This window comes from Carlito syrichta, unplaced genomic scaffold (genome assembly GCF_000164805.1).
Source record: "Carlito syrichta isolate Samal-C Ts95f unplaced genomic scaffold, Tarsius_syrichta-2.0.1 Scaffold298871, whole genome shotgun sequence".
Taxonomy (NCBI): Eukaryota; Metazoa; Chordata; class Mammalia; order Primates; family Tarsiidae; genus Carlito; species Carlito syrichta.
In genome coordinates this window covers 320105-333478 of record NW_007242967.1, presented here as the reverse complement: position 1 = coordinate 333478, position 13374 = coordinate 320105, and the positions used below count along the sequence as shown (strand labels likewise).

The following is a 13374-nucleotide window of genomic DNA, read 5'->3' as shown; positions in this document are numbered from 1 at the left end:
AGAGTTCAAGACCAGCCTGGGCAACATAGCAAGACCTCATCCCTACAGAAAATAAAAAAATTAGCGGGGTGTAGTAGTGTGCACTTGTAGTCAGTCCCAGCTACTCAGGAGGCCGAGGTGGAAGGATTGCCTCAGACCAGAAGGCCGAGGCTGCAGTGAGCCATGAACAAGCCACTCCACTTGAGCCTGGGCAACAGAGTAAGACCCTGATACACACACACATGCACACAAAGAAGAGTATTTAGTCATTTCAAGTTTATCACGTGGGGAAATGATATAAATAAAAAATTAGGGGATAGAAGTGTGTATGAGAGTGATTTATATTATGTTATATTAAATAAAGATATTTTTATATCCAGAAAAAAAATTCAAGATGTTAGCAGTGCTATCTCTCTATGAGGAATTCTGAATGGGGTTTTTTTCCTTCCAGTTTCCAAAGGCTTTATTGGTAAATATGCTTTAGAAAAGAATGATCAAGCCCGTTGCTTCTAGGTCAGTGGAATGAAAAGCTGTGTCCAGGGGCACGCGAAGCGGAACCGCGGGGTCCACCTCTTATTCGTACACCCAGGCATAAGCACAGGACTTGTAGTCAACCAGTTGGTCAGGCTTAAACCACAGACTGATTTCTTTTTCAGCGCTTTTAACCGACTCGCTGCCATGAATGATGTTTCTGCCCATTTGAATGGAGAAGTCCCCGTGAATGGTGTGGGGCTTAGAGTCCCCTGGGTTGGTCTCCCCAAGCATGGCGCGGCCCATCTTCACGACATCGAGACCCTCCCAGCGTTCGTGTACTTCCCCGGTTCAGGGTAGAATGGACGGTCTTTCAGGTCAACGCTGTGCTGCTTTAGGCGTTCCCCAGACGCTTGGAGGAACTTCATGGCCACGAGGCGGAACCCCTTCTGCTCCAAGCGCTTGATGATCTCGTCCACCAGGCCGCCATCCGGCTTGATGGCGATGAAGGTGTGCTCGAGGTTGGCCGTGGTCCCAGAAGCTGGCGGGGCGGGAGACTGCGCTGCGGAAGCCTAGAGCTGGGGCTCTGAGTGGTTTTTATTTCCTTCGTACTTTACCATCCACGTTTTCTCCATAAGAATGTACAGGTTGAGCATTCCTAATCTGAGAATTCAAAATCCAACATACTCCAAAGTCGAGAATGTTTTGAGTGCAGACACGATGCCACAAGTGGAAAATTCTACACTGCACCTCATGTGATGGGTCACGGTGAAAACTTTGTTTCAGGCACAAAATTATTTTAAAATATTACATAGGCCCAGGCGTGGTGGCTCTTGCCTGTAGTCCCAGCACTTTGGGAGGCTGAGGCAGGCAGTTTGCCTGAGTCTAGCAGTTTAAAACCCGCTTGGGTAACATAGTGAAACCTCATCTCCACAAAAAAATCGAAAGCGGGCATGGTGGCGCATATCTGTAGTCCCAGCTACTCAAGAAGAGGCAGAGATGGAAGGATCGCCTGAGCCCAGGAGGCTGAGGATGCTGTGAGCCATGACTGTCTTGAGCATAACTCTGCACTCCAGTCTGGGCTACAGAATGAGACCCCGACTCAAAAATAAAACCTCAAAAATTACAAAATAAGAAATAAATAAAAATATAAAATACAAAAATATTGTCTAAAATTACCTTCAAGATGTGGTATTAGATGTTTATGAAACAAAAGATGAATGTCCTGTTTAGACTTGAGTCACATCCCCAAGATATCTCATTACGTATATGTAAATATGAAAAAAAAAAATACCCAAGCCAGGCCAGGCACAGTGGCTCAAGCCTGTAATCCCAGCGCTTTGGGAGGCCGAGGTGAGAGGATTACCTGAGCCCTGGGGTTCGAGACAAGCCTGGGCAACTTGGTGAGACCTTGTGTCAACAATAAATCAAAAAATTAGCTGGGCGTGGTGACGCATGCCTGTAGTTCCAGCTACTTAGAAGGCTGAGGTGGAAGGATTGCCTGAGCCCAGCAGGTCGAGTGAGCATGCCACTGCACTCCGGCCTGTGCGGCAGAGTGAGACTCCAACTCAAAAAAAAAAAAAAATACGCAAGCCAAATCAGTTTTGGTTCCCAGCATTTCAGATAAGGATGCTCAGCCTATATTTTAAAAGTTATGTTGAGGCATATGTTGAAGCTCACAGTTTGCCACTTGAAGAAAGTGATTGAGTCAAGTTTTTTATTTTATTTATTTTTTAAAATTATTTATTTATTTAATTTTTTTGAGTCAGAGTCCCTGTCACCTGGCACATTCATGGTCACTGCAGCCTCGAACTGCTGGAACTATAGACGCATGCCACCACACCCCGCTAATTTTTTTAATGTATTGTAGAGACGAGGTCTCGTTAAGTTGCCCAGGCTGGTCTTGAACCCCTAGCCTCAGGCAATCCTCTAGCCTCAACCTCCCAAAGTACTGGGATTACAGGTGTGAGCCACCATGCCCAGCATTGAGTTTTTAATTAATATATTGTTCATGCATACTGAAATTGGAGAAACGATTGGTTCATTGATTAGTTAACTACTTTGATACTAAAAACAAATTGATTAAAAATTAGGAAGCATTCAGGTAAAGAGCAAACCAAACAGTAACTCGCAGGATCGGAAGGAGTAAAGTTCAAAGTGACCCTCACCCACCAAAGCTTCTGCACACAAGCTGGGAATCTTCTAGAAGGCCAGGCCTGCCTCCTCCCCTCCCTCCCAGACCCCCTTCTCCCTCCAGGGGACTTTGCTGGCTCCAGAATGTTCTCCCCTTGTCCCCTCTCGTTCCTCAAACCCTCCTCTTTGCACCAGGATCTGATCATGCTTTTCCCTGTTGAAACCCTTCACGACTCCTTGTTGTTCTGAGGGTATAGGCTGGCTTGGTCTGCTCTGCCACCCCTCTCTGCCCCTCACTTGGCCCCAACCACACTCCACCATTCTGGCCTCTTTCCTGCATGGGACCCTTTTCTTTCCTTTTCCTTTTTCTTTTTCTTTTTCTTTTTTTTTTTTTTGAATCGGAGTCTCACTCTGTCACCCAGGCTGGAGTGCAGTGGCATGTTCACCGCTATCCCAGAGTCGACCTGCTGGGCTCAGGTGATCCTTCTGCCTCAGCCTGGTTGCCCAGGCTGGTCTTGAACCCGTGGGTTTAGGCAATCCTCCTGCCTCAGCCTCCCAAAGTGCTAGGATTACTGGTGTGAGCCACCACACCCAGCTGGGACCCTTTTCTTACCTTTTCCTCCACCTGGGAGGGCCCTACCCTTTGTGGCTAGTTCCTTTATATCTCTCTCGTCTCCAACATGTCCCTCCCTCAAAGCCTTCCCCACCTGGTCCTGGCTCCATCAGCCCTCCATGCTCTTGCATGTGACACTCCTTGACCCCAGGGTGCTCATCACAGGCGGTTGGGCACTTGCCTACGGGACGGGTCACCTCTCCCGACCGCACTCGAGCTCCAGGGACGTGTGTCTGTCTGAGTGGCCCGGACTCCAGGGCCCAGCCCAAATGTCCAATGAATAAACCAATGGATGAACAAAGGAGCAAACTCTGGCCTGTCAACGGCCTCGCATTGGGCCATTGTACCCTAGAGCATTTGGGTGTCGAGTGTCCACTCGCAGCAATTTTCTTTGGGTCTTTCTACTTTTCAGAAAACCAAATCTTGTGACAACCATTATAGAACTGGAGAGGAAGCATGGTCGGTTTGAGGCATGTGCCCTGGAACCACGCCTTCCAAATTCCAGCCAGACCTGCATCCTTTCTCCCTGCTGTCCCATAGCTCCTCGGTGGCACCTCAGCCTGGACTGTGTCCCAAGGGCCGGGATCCACTTGTTGATGTGTGAGGCTCAACCCCCGCCTGGGAGAACATCCCGCACCCCACTGCTCCCTGATGTGCTCCCACCCCGTACACTCGGCGACCTCAAAGATGACAGTGTAGTTGGGCTGTGGACAAAAGCCTGGCAGGCCAGCCAGCCGTGAGTGGCGAAGAGTTACGCTCAGCCCCGCTGTCTCCAGCACGTTCCCAGAAGCCGCTAAGCCACAATTTATCACCACTAGAGTCCAGTAAGGCGCCTAATTGGCCCATAAATGTGGTCCAATAACCGCACCTGACACCCAAAGACACTGTGGGCAATTAGCACTTATTTATTTGCATATGGTATTGACCAATCTCTAGCCGCACTCACTTTCAATATCTGTTTATTTTTAAAGCTGAAAAAAACCCCTCATTTACTGTTCTGCAAGGGGAACTACTGCCACACACACACACACACACACACACACACACACAGCACACACACACAGCACACACTAGCAGGATGATGGGAACCCGGCATTGTGCAGCTCTGGCTAGGGAGTTCAGTGACTCCTCTGTGTGGAGGGTCCTCTCTGTATCTTGCAAAATTCTCAAGAGATGCAAGCCACCCAGGTGATTTTGCACTGGTCCAGCCAGCAGCATCCTTCCTGCCCTCAGGCTGGAGAGGAGGCGGAGAGGATGGGGTAGTCCAGAATATGCCCCAGGTGTGTGGGCTTTTTAAAGGTATAGCGAATTGGTTTTGCCAAATCACACTCAGGAAGAGACTTCCTGAAAGGAAGGTGTTACGCCTGGATGCTGATTCTCCAGAGAACTGACAGTAGCTTCTTCCAGCACCTCAGCTATTAGGTATGGAAGTTTTTAATATTACCTTTTTTTTGTTTTGAGGCAGAGTCTCACTCTGTGGCGAGTGCAGTGGCACAATCACATCTCACAACAGCCTCTACTTCCTGGGCTCAGGCACTCCTTCCTCCTTTGACCCCCAAGGAGCTAGGACTACAAACGCCACCACACCAGGGTATTTTTAAAATTTTTTTGTAGAGACAAAATCTCACTATGCTTCCCAAGCTGGTCTCAAACTCCCAAGCTCAAGGGATCTTCCCATCTCAGCCTCTCAAAGGGCTGGGATAACAGGTGCGAGCCACTGTTCTAGCCAGTCTTACCTTTTATCAACAAAACATCATGCTCATTAGTGAATTCATGTATTGGACTATTTTAAGGAATGGACTGTTTGCTCAGACAGCTTGGGCTGTGTGGAGTCTCTGAGTATCCAGCTGTAAAATGAGTGCAACACCTCGAGGTGTTGTGAAGATCAATGAGTTAATACAGGGAAAGAACTTAGAACAATGTTTATCCCATGAGCTCAAAGTAAACGTCAGGGCCATCGTCATCACTATCACAGAAACCCTGGACCCTCTCAATAAGCAACACCGTGCACAACACTAACGCCCCTCTTGACCGGGCACAGTGGCTCATGCCTGAATCCCAGCACTCTGGGAGGCTGAGACTTGATAGAAGTATATAAGCGCAGGGACATGCCAAAGAACGTGCGGAAATGCTAAACAGGAGTTCTCTCTGAGACTAATCTTAATTCTAATTTGTTCTTTTTGATTATTTGAATTTTATGATTTATCTGAATATTTATTATTTCTGTAAATTTTTTGTTTTGAGTTGGAGTCTCTCTTGTTGCCCAGGCTGGAGTGCAGTGGCATGCTCACAGCCACTGCAGCCTCAACGTGCTGGGCTCAGGGATCCTTCTGCCTCATCCTTCCAAGTAGCTGTACCCTTCCAAGTACAGACCCACACCACTGCGCTCGGCTAATATTTCTGTAACTATTTTTTTTTTTTTTGAGTTGGAATCTCACTCAGTCGCCCAGACTGGAGTGCAGTGGCTGCTCCCGGCCACCGCAGCCTCGCCTGCTGGGCTCCGGCGATCCTTCCACCTCAGCCTTCCGAGTAGCCAGAATTACAGGCATGCGCTACCACGCCCGGCTGATTTTTTGATTTATTGCAGAGATGAGGTCTCGCTGCCCAGGCGGGTCTCGAACCCGCGGGCTCAGGCAATCCACTCACCTCAGCCTCCCAAAGGCGCGGGATTACAGACTGAGCCACCGAGCCCGGCTCTGTAACCATTTTTCAAAGAAGAAAAGAAAATGAAATTAGCAGTTATTAAACCCCAGAGATAGGCAGTCTAGCATTTGGATATATGTCCTGACGTCTTTTAAAAAATATGTATGTACTTTTTACTTAAAAAAAAATAAAATAGCATTCCTCAGACTATCTTGTAGCCTATATTTCCCTTCGAATTTTTATCTTGAAAATGTTCAAGCCGACAGAGAAGTTAGTTGAAGAATGAAACAGTTCAGTGAACACCCAAAGATGCTTCATCTGCCTTTACCAATTGGTAACATTTTAACATGCTGGTGATCTCTTTCCATAGATAGGTGGGGAGTTAGGTGGGTAGATGGATGGATGGTTGGTTGGATGGGTAGATGATGATGATGATGAAGATAGAGAGATAGATGATAGATGGATTCGATTGATAAATGAAAGATGATAGAGGATAAATAAATAATTGATAGATGATAGAGGTTAGATAGATATAGACAGATGATATATGAAAGAGATGATAGAAAGATACAGAGATAGATGGACAGATTACATAGGCGATAGAGATAGATATAGGCAGATAGATGATAGATTAGACAGATAAATGAAAGATGATAATGATAGAGATTAGATAGATATAGATAGACAAAAGAAATGATAGAAGATAAGAGAGAAAGATGATTAAAAGATAGATAAGGGGTGCCTGAATGAAACGGAATTGTACACCTAACCTTAAACTGTACCCCACAATATCATAATAAAAAATATTTATAAAAAAAAAAAGAAACCAGGCTCGGTGGCTCAGCCTGTAATCCCGCGCCTTGGGAGGCTGAGGTGAGTGGATCGCCTGAGCCCGAGGGTTCGAGACCCGCCTGGGCAACTTGGTGAGACCTCACCTCTACAAGAAATAAATTTTTAAAAAATTAGCTGGGTGTGGTACCGCGCGCCTGTAGTTCCAGCTACTTGGAAGTCTGAGGCGGAAGGATCGCCAGAGCCCAGCAGGTTGAGGCTGCGGTGGCCGGGAGCGTGCCACTGCACTCCAGTTGGGGCGATGGAGCGAGACTCCATGTCAAAAAAAAAAAAAGATAGATAGATGATGGACAGACAGACACACGTGCTGAACCATTTAAAAGTAATATAGTAAAACCATGATTTTTCACCCTTAAATAAATAAGCACAAGGACTTTCTCCTCTGTAGTCACAAGACCATTCTCACTCCCAGGGTAGTTACTATTGATGTGATGTAATATGCAGTCCAGACTTAAATTACCACAATTGTCCCAATAATGTCTTTTGTAGCTGATTTTTCCCCTTATCCAAGATCTAATCACTAATCCCTTAATTGTCATGAGAACCTATTTCTTTTAACTTAAATGCCCATAACTTTTCATGACAAAAAAAATTTAGCCGTCTGACATGATTATTTTCCCCAGAGTCTCACTGTCACCCAGGCTGGAGTGCAGTGACACACTCACAGCCACCACACCCTCGACCTGCTGGGCTCAGGTGATCCTTCCATGTCAGCCTTCCAAGTAGCTGGAACCACAGGTGTGTGCCACCACACCTGGCTAATTTTTTGATTTATTGTTGAGACAAGTTCTCATGGAAGTTGCCCAGACTGGTCTCGAACCCCTGGACTCAGGCAGTCCTCTCACCTCGGCCTCCCAAAGTGCTGGGATTATAGGCATGAGCTACCAAGTCTGGTTGTCTAACACGATTTAAACCCAGCTGGGAATGAGGCTGCTCAGTTCCCAATATTTCACCAACATGGGGCTCACATTATTTATTTCCAATTTGAAAAGCAAAAAATAGACTTTCTGAGTCTTTCTGCACTTTGTTACTATCGAGGTTAAAATTTTGGATATTTAACAGCAATCAGTATTTTATGCTACATTGCAAATTCTTTGCTCACTTTTCTTTTGGAGTATTTCTCTTTTTCTTATTCAAGTGAGTTGAGTTATGATAGCACCACTGTACTCAGGTCTAGGTGACAGAGCAAGACCCTGTCTCAAAAGAGAAAAGAAAGAAAATCTTGTATCCTTTTTAATATTATTTTTTAAAAATGTACAAAACTTTAACACAATGTCCTTAAATTAACCAGTCGTTATGCTTATGGTTCTTTTCTTTGGTGCTATGCTTAGAAAGTCCTTCCATGAGGCCAGACGTGGTGGCTCAAGCCTGTAATCCCAGCACTTTGGAAGGCGGAGGCAAGAGGATTGCCTGAGTCCAGGGGTTTGAGACCAGCCTGGGCAACTTGACGAGATCTCACTTCTACAATGAATAAAAAAATTAGCCAGGCGTGGTGATGCATGCCTATAGTTCCAGCTATTTGGAAGGCTGAGACTGCAGGATCACCTGAGCCCAGCAGGTTGAGGCTGCAGTGGCCATGAGTATGCCACTGTACTCCAGCCTGTGTGACAGAGTAAGACCCAACTCAAAAAAAAAAAAAAAAAAAAAAGAAAGAAAGAAAGTCCTTCCATGCCAAAGATTTTATAAAACTCAGTTTCTCTCTGTTATTTTATGGCACTTGATTACATTTAAAAATTTCATCCACTGTCCATATGTGTATTTTTGCTTTTGAGTCTGTGTCTCATACTGTCACCCATGCTGGAGTGTAGTGGCACAATCATAGCTCGCCGTAGCCTCAACCTCCTGGGCTCCAGCAAGTCTCCTGCCTCAGACTCCCAAGTAACTGGTACTGCAGGCACATGACCACACCTGGCTAATTTATATATATTTATTTCTAAGTATATATATATGTATATATATATATACTTAGAAACTAGGTCTTGCTATGTTGCTCAGGCTGGTCTTGAACTCTTGTACTCAAGCAATCCTCCTGCTTCAGTCTCTCTAAGTCCTAGGATTACAGGCATGAGCTACCACGTCTAGCAGCCCTTGCCGTTTCTTAAACAAGCTGAGCAGTTCCCATTTCTGCACTTGCTGTTCCCTCCCCTATTTGGCTCCTCCCTGGCCTTCTTTATGTCTCTGTTCAAAGCTCATCTCCCCAAGACATGTCTTCACCTCTCCTAAAACAGTTCCCCACTCCGTCACTGTCTCTTTCCTTATTCCTCCTTATGTGTCTTCAGGGTACTTACCATTATCAAATCCTATCACACCTTAATGTTACTTGTGGAAGTCAACATACTTTTTTTGTGTGTGTGTGTGTGTTGGAGTCTCTCTTCATCGCCCAGGCTGGATTGCAGTGACACACTCACGGCCACCGCAGCCTCGACCTGCTGGGCTTAGGCGATCCTTCCACCTCAGCCTTCCAAGTAGCTAAAACTACAGGCGTCTGCCACCATGCCCAGCTAATTTTTATGATGCATTGTAGAGACAAGGTCTCCCCAAGTTGCCCAGGCTGGTCTCAAACCCCCAGGCTCAGGCAATCCTCTTACCCGGGTTTCCCAAAGTGCTGGAATTACAGCCTGAGGCACCGTGCCCGGCCAGAAGTCAACATTCTTTACACAACGTGAGTCCCAGGAGGGCAGGCCCTACTTGGTCTTTGGACCACTTTTTCCCAGCACCCCAAACAACACCTTGCATATGGTAAGTGCTTGGTAAAAATATAGAGCAAACTAAATTTTGACCTCTCCTCATTGCTTAGGAAACTCGTGAACTATAATTAAACTGATATATTCCCCCCCCCCCCCCACCTGGAGCTTGGCACAGAGGTGCCCAGGTGAGAAGCAACCATCCGTATCTGGACTTCAGAAAGGCTGGGAAGAGGAATACAGGTGTGACACTGCTGCTAGCGTGCTCTGCCTGCGGGGTCCTGCTGTGCTCAGGAGCAGGCAGCTGGCCTCTTCACATCGAGTCAGCTGATCTGGCGGTGATCAGAAACATGATGCCCACATTTTCTTGGTGACTTTAGTGTGCATCAAGGACCCGCCATGTTAAGTCTGCCGATTCCAAGTGTTCCTTACAAATTTGGTGGCAATCCATCCAGCCCCTTTCCTGTAACACAACAATAAATTGGGGGCCAGGCATGGTGGCTCACACCTGTAATCCCAACACTTTGGGAGGCCAAGGTGAGAGAATTACCTGAGCCCATGGGTTCCAAACCAGCCTGGGCAACTTGGGAAACCTTATCTCTACAATAAATAAAAAAATTAGCTGGGTGTGGTGGCGCATGCCTGTAGTTCCAACTACTTGGAAGGCTGAGGCGGAAGGATCACCTGAGCCCAGCAGGTGAAGGCTGTGCGGCCGTGAGTGTGTCACTGCACTGTAGCCTGGGCAACAGAGTGAGACTCCAACTCAAAAACAAAAAAATCCCAGTAGGGCCCTCCAAAATATTAGGTCAGACCAGATGGGAGGGTGTGTCTGCAATTCGGTGCCACACAAAAGATGCAAAGAATTGTGCAGAAGTTAGATTAGAAAATAAAGTCTATTTAGAAAGTAAATTGAGAGAGAGAGATTCACCTCCTGAAGGTAGGGGAGGGGGCCAAAGCTAGGAAACATGGCAGCCATAGCTCAAAGAACCATATGGACACACCAGAGTTTAGCAAAGCGATGGCAAATGACTACTGGAGGTTGAATCCTTGTAATCTTTCCCTTTGATGGGAGGCAGGTTGTTAAGGTGATTGGGTGGTGGCAGTCTTTTCCACGTCATCATGAAGGGCATAGGTAAGCACAGGCACTGACATCAGGTGATGGACCAAAGGCAGATGGGTGGGTCAGTCACATGACTGCTGCCATGTTGATGGGGTCTGTGTCATGAAGGTCACGAAGGTCTGATTAGGTTAACTTGTTTACAAAACAAGCTGGGGAGGGGTTGTAAGACAATTATCAATAGCTACCTCTGAGAAACCGGTTCTGTCCTTGGCTAGGGTAAGTTAAAGTGAACTGCTAGAAAAACATGACAGATAAGCAATGTTAAAATGGCTGCTCATTGGGTATATTGATTCCATCTTATATCCTTTCAGATTTCATTCTTTTTTTTTTTTTTATAGATCACCCATTCCCAACTGGAGCTGCTCATTGGAATCACCAGGGAAGTGTTAAAGAATGCAAATACTGGCTGGGAGTGATGGTTCACACCCATAATCCCAGCACTCTGGGGAGCCAAGGCAGGAGAATTACTTGAGCCCAGGAATTCGAGACCAGCCTAGGCAACATAGTGAGACTTTATCTCTACAAAAAATACAAAAATTAACTGGATATGGTGGCACATGCCTATTGTCCCAGCTACTTGGGAGGCTGAGGCAGGATTGTTTGAGCCCAGTCTGGATGACAGTGAGACCCCGACTCAAAAAATAAAAAATAAAGAGATAAATAAAATAATGTGAAAAAAATACAAATGCTGACCTCTATCCCTGGCGTTTCGGATTTCATGGTCTGAGTGGGCCCTGGCCTCACCCACAGATCCTTCTGTGCAGCCAGACTGGGCTATGGGTTTCTCTCATAGATGTACTCTAACAGACAGATTTCAGATAGGATTCCGGGGTGGGACACCACACAATAGTGGTAGTGGTTCCAACACAGCAGAAGTTCAGATGCAAGTTCAGTTATTCATCATATAAAACTCAGAAGCAGCCGGGCTCGGTGGTTCAGCCTGTAATCCTGCGCCTTTGGGAGGCTGAGGTGAGTGGATTGCCTGAGCCCGCGGGTTCGAGACCCGCCTGGGCAGCGAGACCTCATCTCTACAATAAATCAAAGAATCAGCCGGGCGTGGTAGCGCATGCCTGTAATTCTGGCTACTCAGAAGGCTGAGGCGGAAGGATCGCCGGAGTCCAGCAGGTCGAGGCTGCGGTGGTCGGGAGCAGCCACTGCGCTCCAGTCTGGGCGACAGAATGAAACTCCAACTCAAAAAAAAAAAAAAAAACCTCAGAAGCCTGCCATCCAGGCTGACTTGGCGGCCCAGCCACCTGAGTCCTTGGGGACCCCTGTGTCTTTGAGCCCAGCACTCCACCATCACCACCAGGATGTGACCCTCATTCTTGTGGCCCAAGGTGGCTCCTGGGTGCTGGATCCCACACTGGAAGGGAGATGACGAGGAGGGAAAGCTGTGGGGTTCTCAGATGCTGCCCTGAAACACCAATCACATTCTATTGGCCAGAAGCCAGTCAGGTGGTCACATCCGACTGCAAGTCTTTCTCCCAGAAAAAAAAAATAGCATTGAAAACCAAATAATGGGAGATAGTTAACAGGCTTGGCTGTAGGGGTCTCCTGCCCCCAAGCTCAAGTAATGTAGCAGGCAGCCAAGAGCCTCTGGATATACATCCCAGTGCCCTGGTCATTCAGTCAACAAAGCATGGAGGCCCCACTGGACAAGCCAAGAAGGCCAACCCCAGTCCCTTCTTGTTTCCACTGCATGCCCACCTCCCATCCCCCATCAGAACATCGTATTTCTCTGCCCTGTGTGACAGTTGTGGGTGCCCACGAAGCTCCTCCTCCCTGATGCCAAGCTCTGCTAAGACAGTGGCACACCAGCTCAGCCATGGAGTCCCCACCATCCTGGCTGCTCAACCCATTCCAAATGTCACTCCGCTGCTGCAGAAGGAGCTCTGGTGACACCTGTCCTAACCACGTCCCGTTTCCTGCAAACATCTTCCTGGGGACCTGCTTTGAACCAGGTTCTGATGGACTCGTGAGGCCGGCAAACGACTGCTCTTCCAAGGACCCAGGATCCAGAGATGGGGACAGATTCCACAGAGCTGTTTGCTGCCTCTGAGACCCCCTTCCTCCTCCAAGACCGTGAGTCTCCACCTCCTCCAGCTGCCTCATACCTGGTAGTTGTCCTCACTAAAGGTGTTTGCGAGTCTGTGGGTTTGGGGGAAGGGGAAGGACCAAGGACTCGGGAAATGGCCCTGACTGGTCCATTATTAGACATTAATGCCCTAGAGAAAGTTGGATCCCAACCACTCTGCAGGACCTCAGAGAGAAGCCTCAGAAATGCATGCTTGGGGAGAACAGAGATGTTCCCTTCAGCCTAGAAGTCACTGGAATGGCCAATAGAAGGAACTGGTTAAAGAGGATACGGACCAGCTGGACGGACAACAGGACGATCCACCAGGCAGCTGCCCACGAGAACCAGGCCCTTCCATGTGTTCTGGTTATGAAAGAGCGATCATGATATGGTAAGCGAAAAAAGTCAAGATGCAGGATAATGGAATTCTGCTCGTATAAAATGTAATAGAAAACATGTCATGTCCCCATGTATACATGGATGCATACATAACAACAATCCCTGAAAGGAAATGCAAGAAACTGTGCCCTGTGTTGGGGCACGGTGAGTTCTGCCACTATCCACCCTTCGGGGAGCAGAGATCCTGTGAGATCTCAGTTACCTGAGCAGTGACTGCTGGTAGCATCTCTCCCCAACTCTGTATTCACTGATATCACCTGGGGAGCTTAAAATTGGCCGTGTTGGAGTATTTACACCGTGGAAATTGACTAACACTACATATCAGGGGTTTTCTCCCGCTGAGAGCCGCTTATGAAGCCTTTACCACCACACCTAAAATATATTGTTCTGCCCTATGGAATATTCACCC

General features: G+C 47.3%; 1 pseudogene; it reads right to left on the bottom strand.

Annotated features, from left to right (window-relative positions):
• Nucleotides 1–552: 552 nt before the first annotated feature.
• Nucleotides 553–12604, bottom strand: LOC103256966 (annotated as a pseudogene).
• Between the last annotated feature and the right edge of the window lie 770 nt (nt 12605–13374).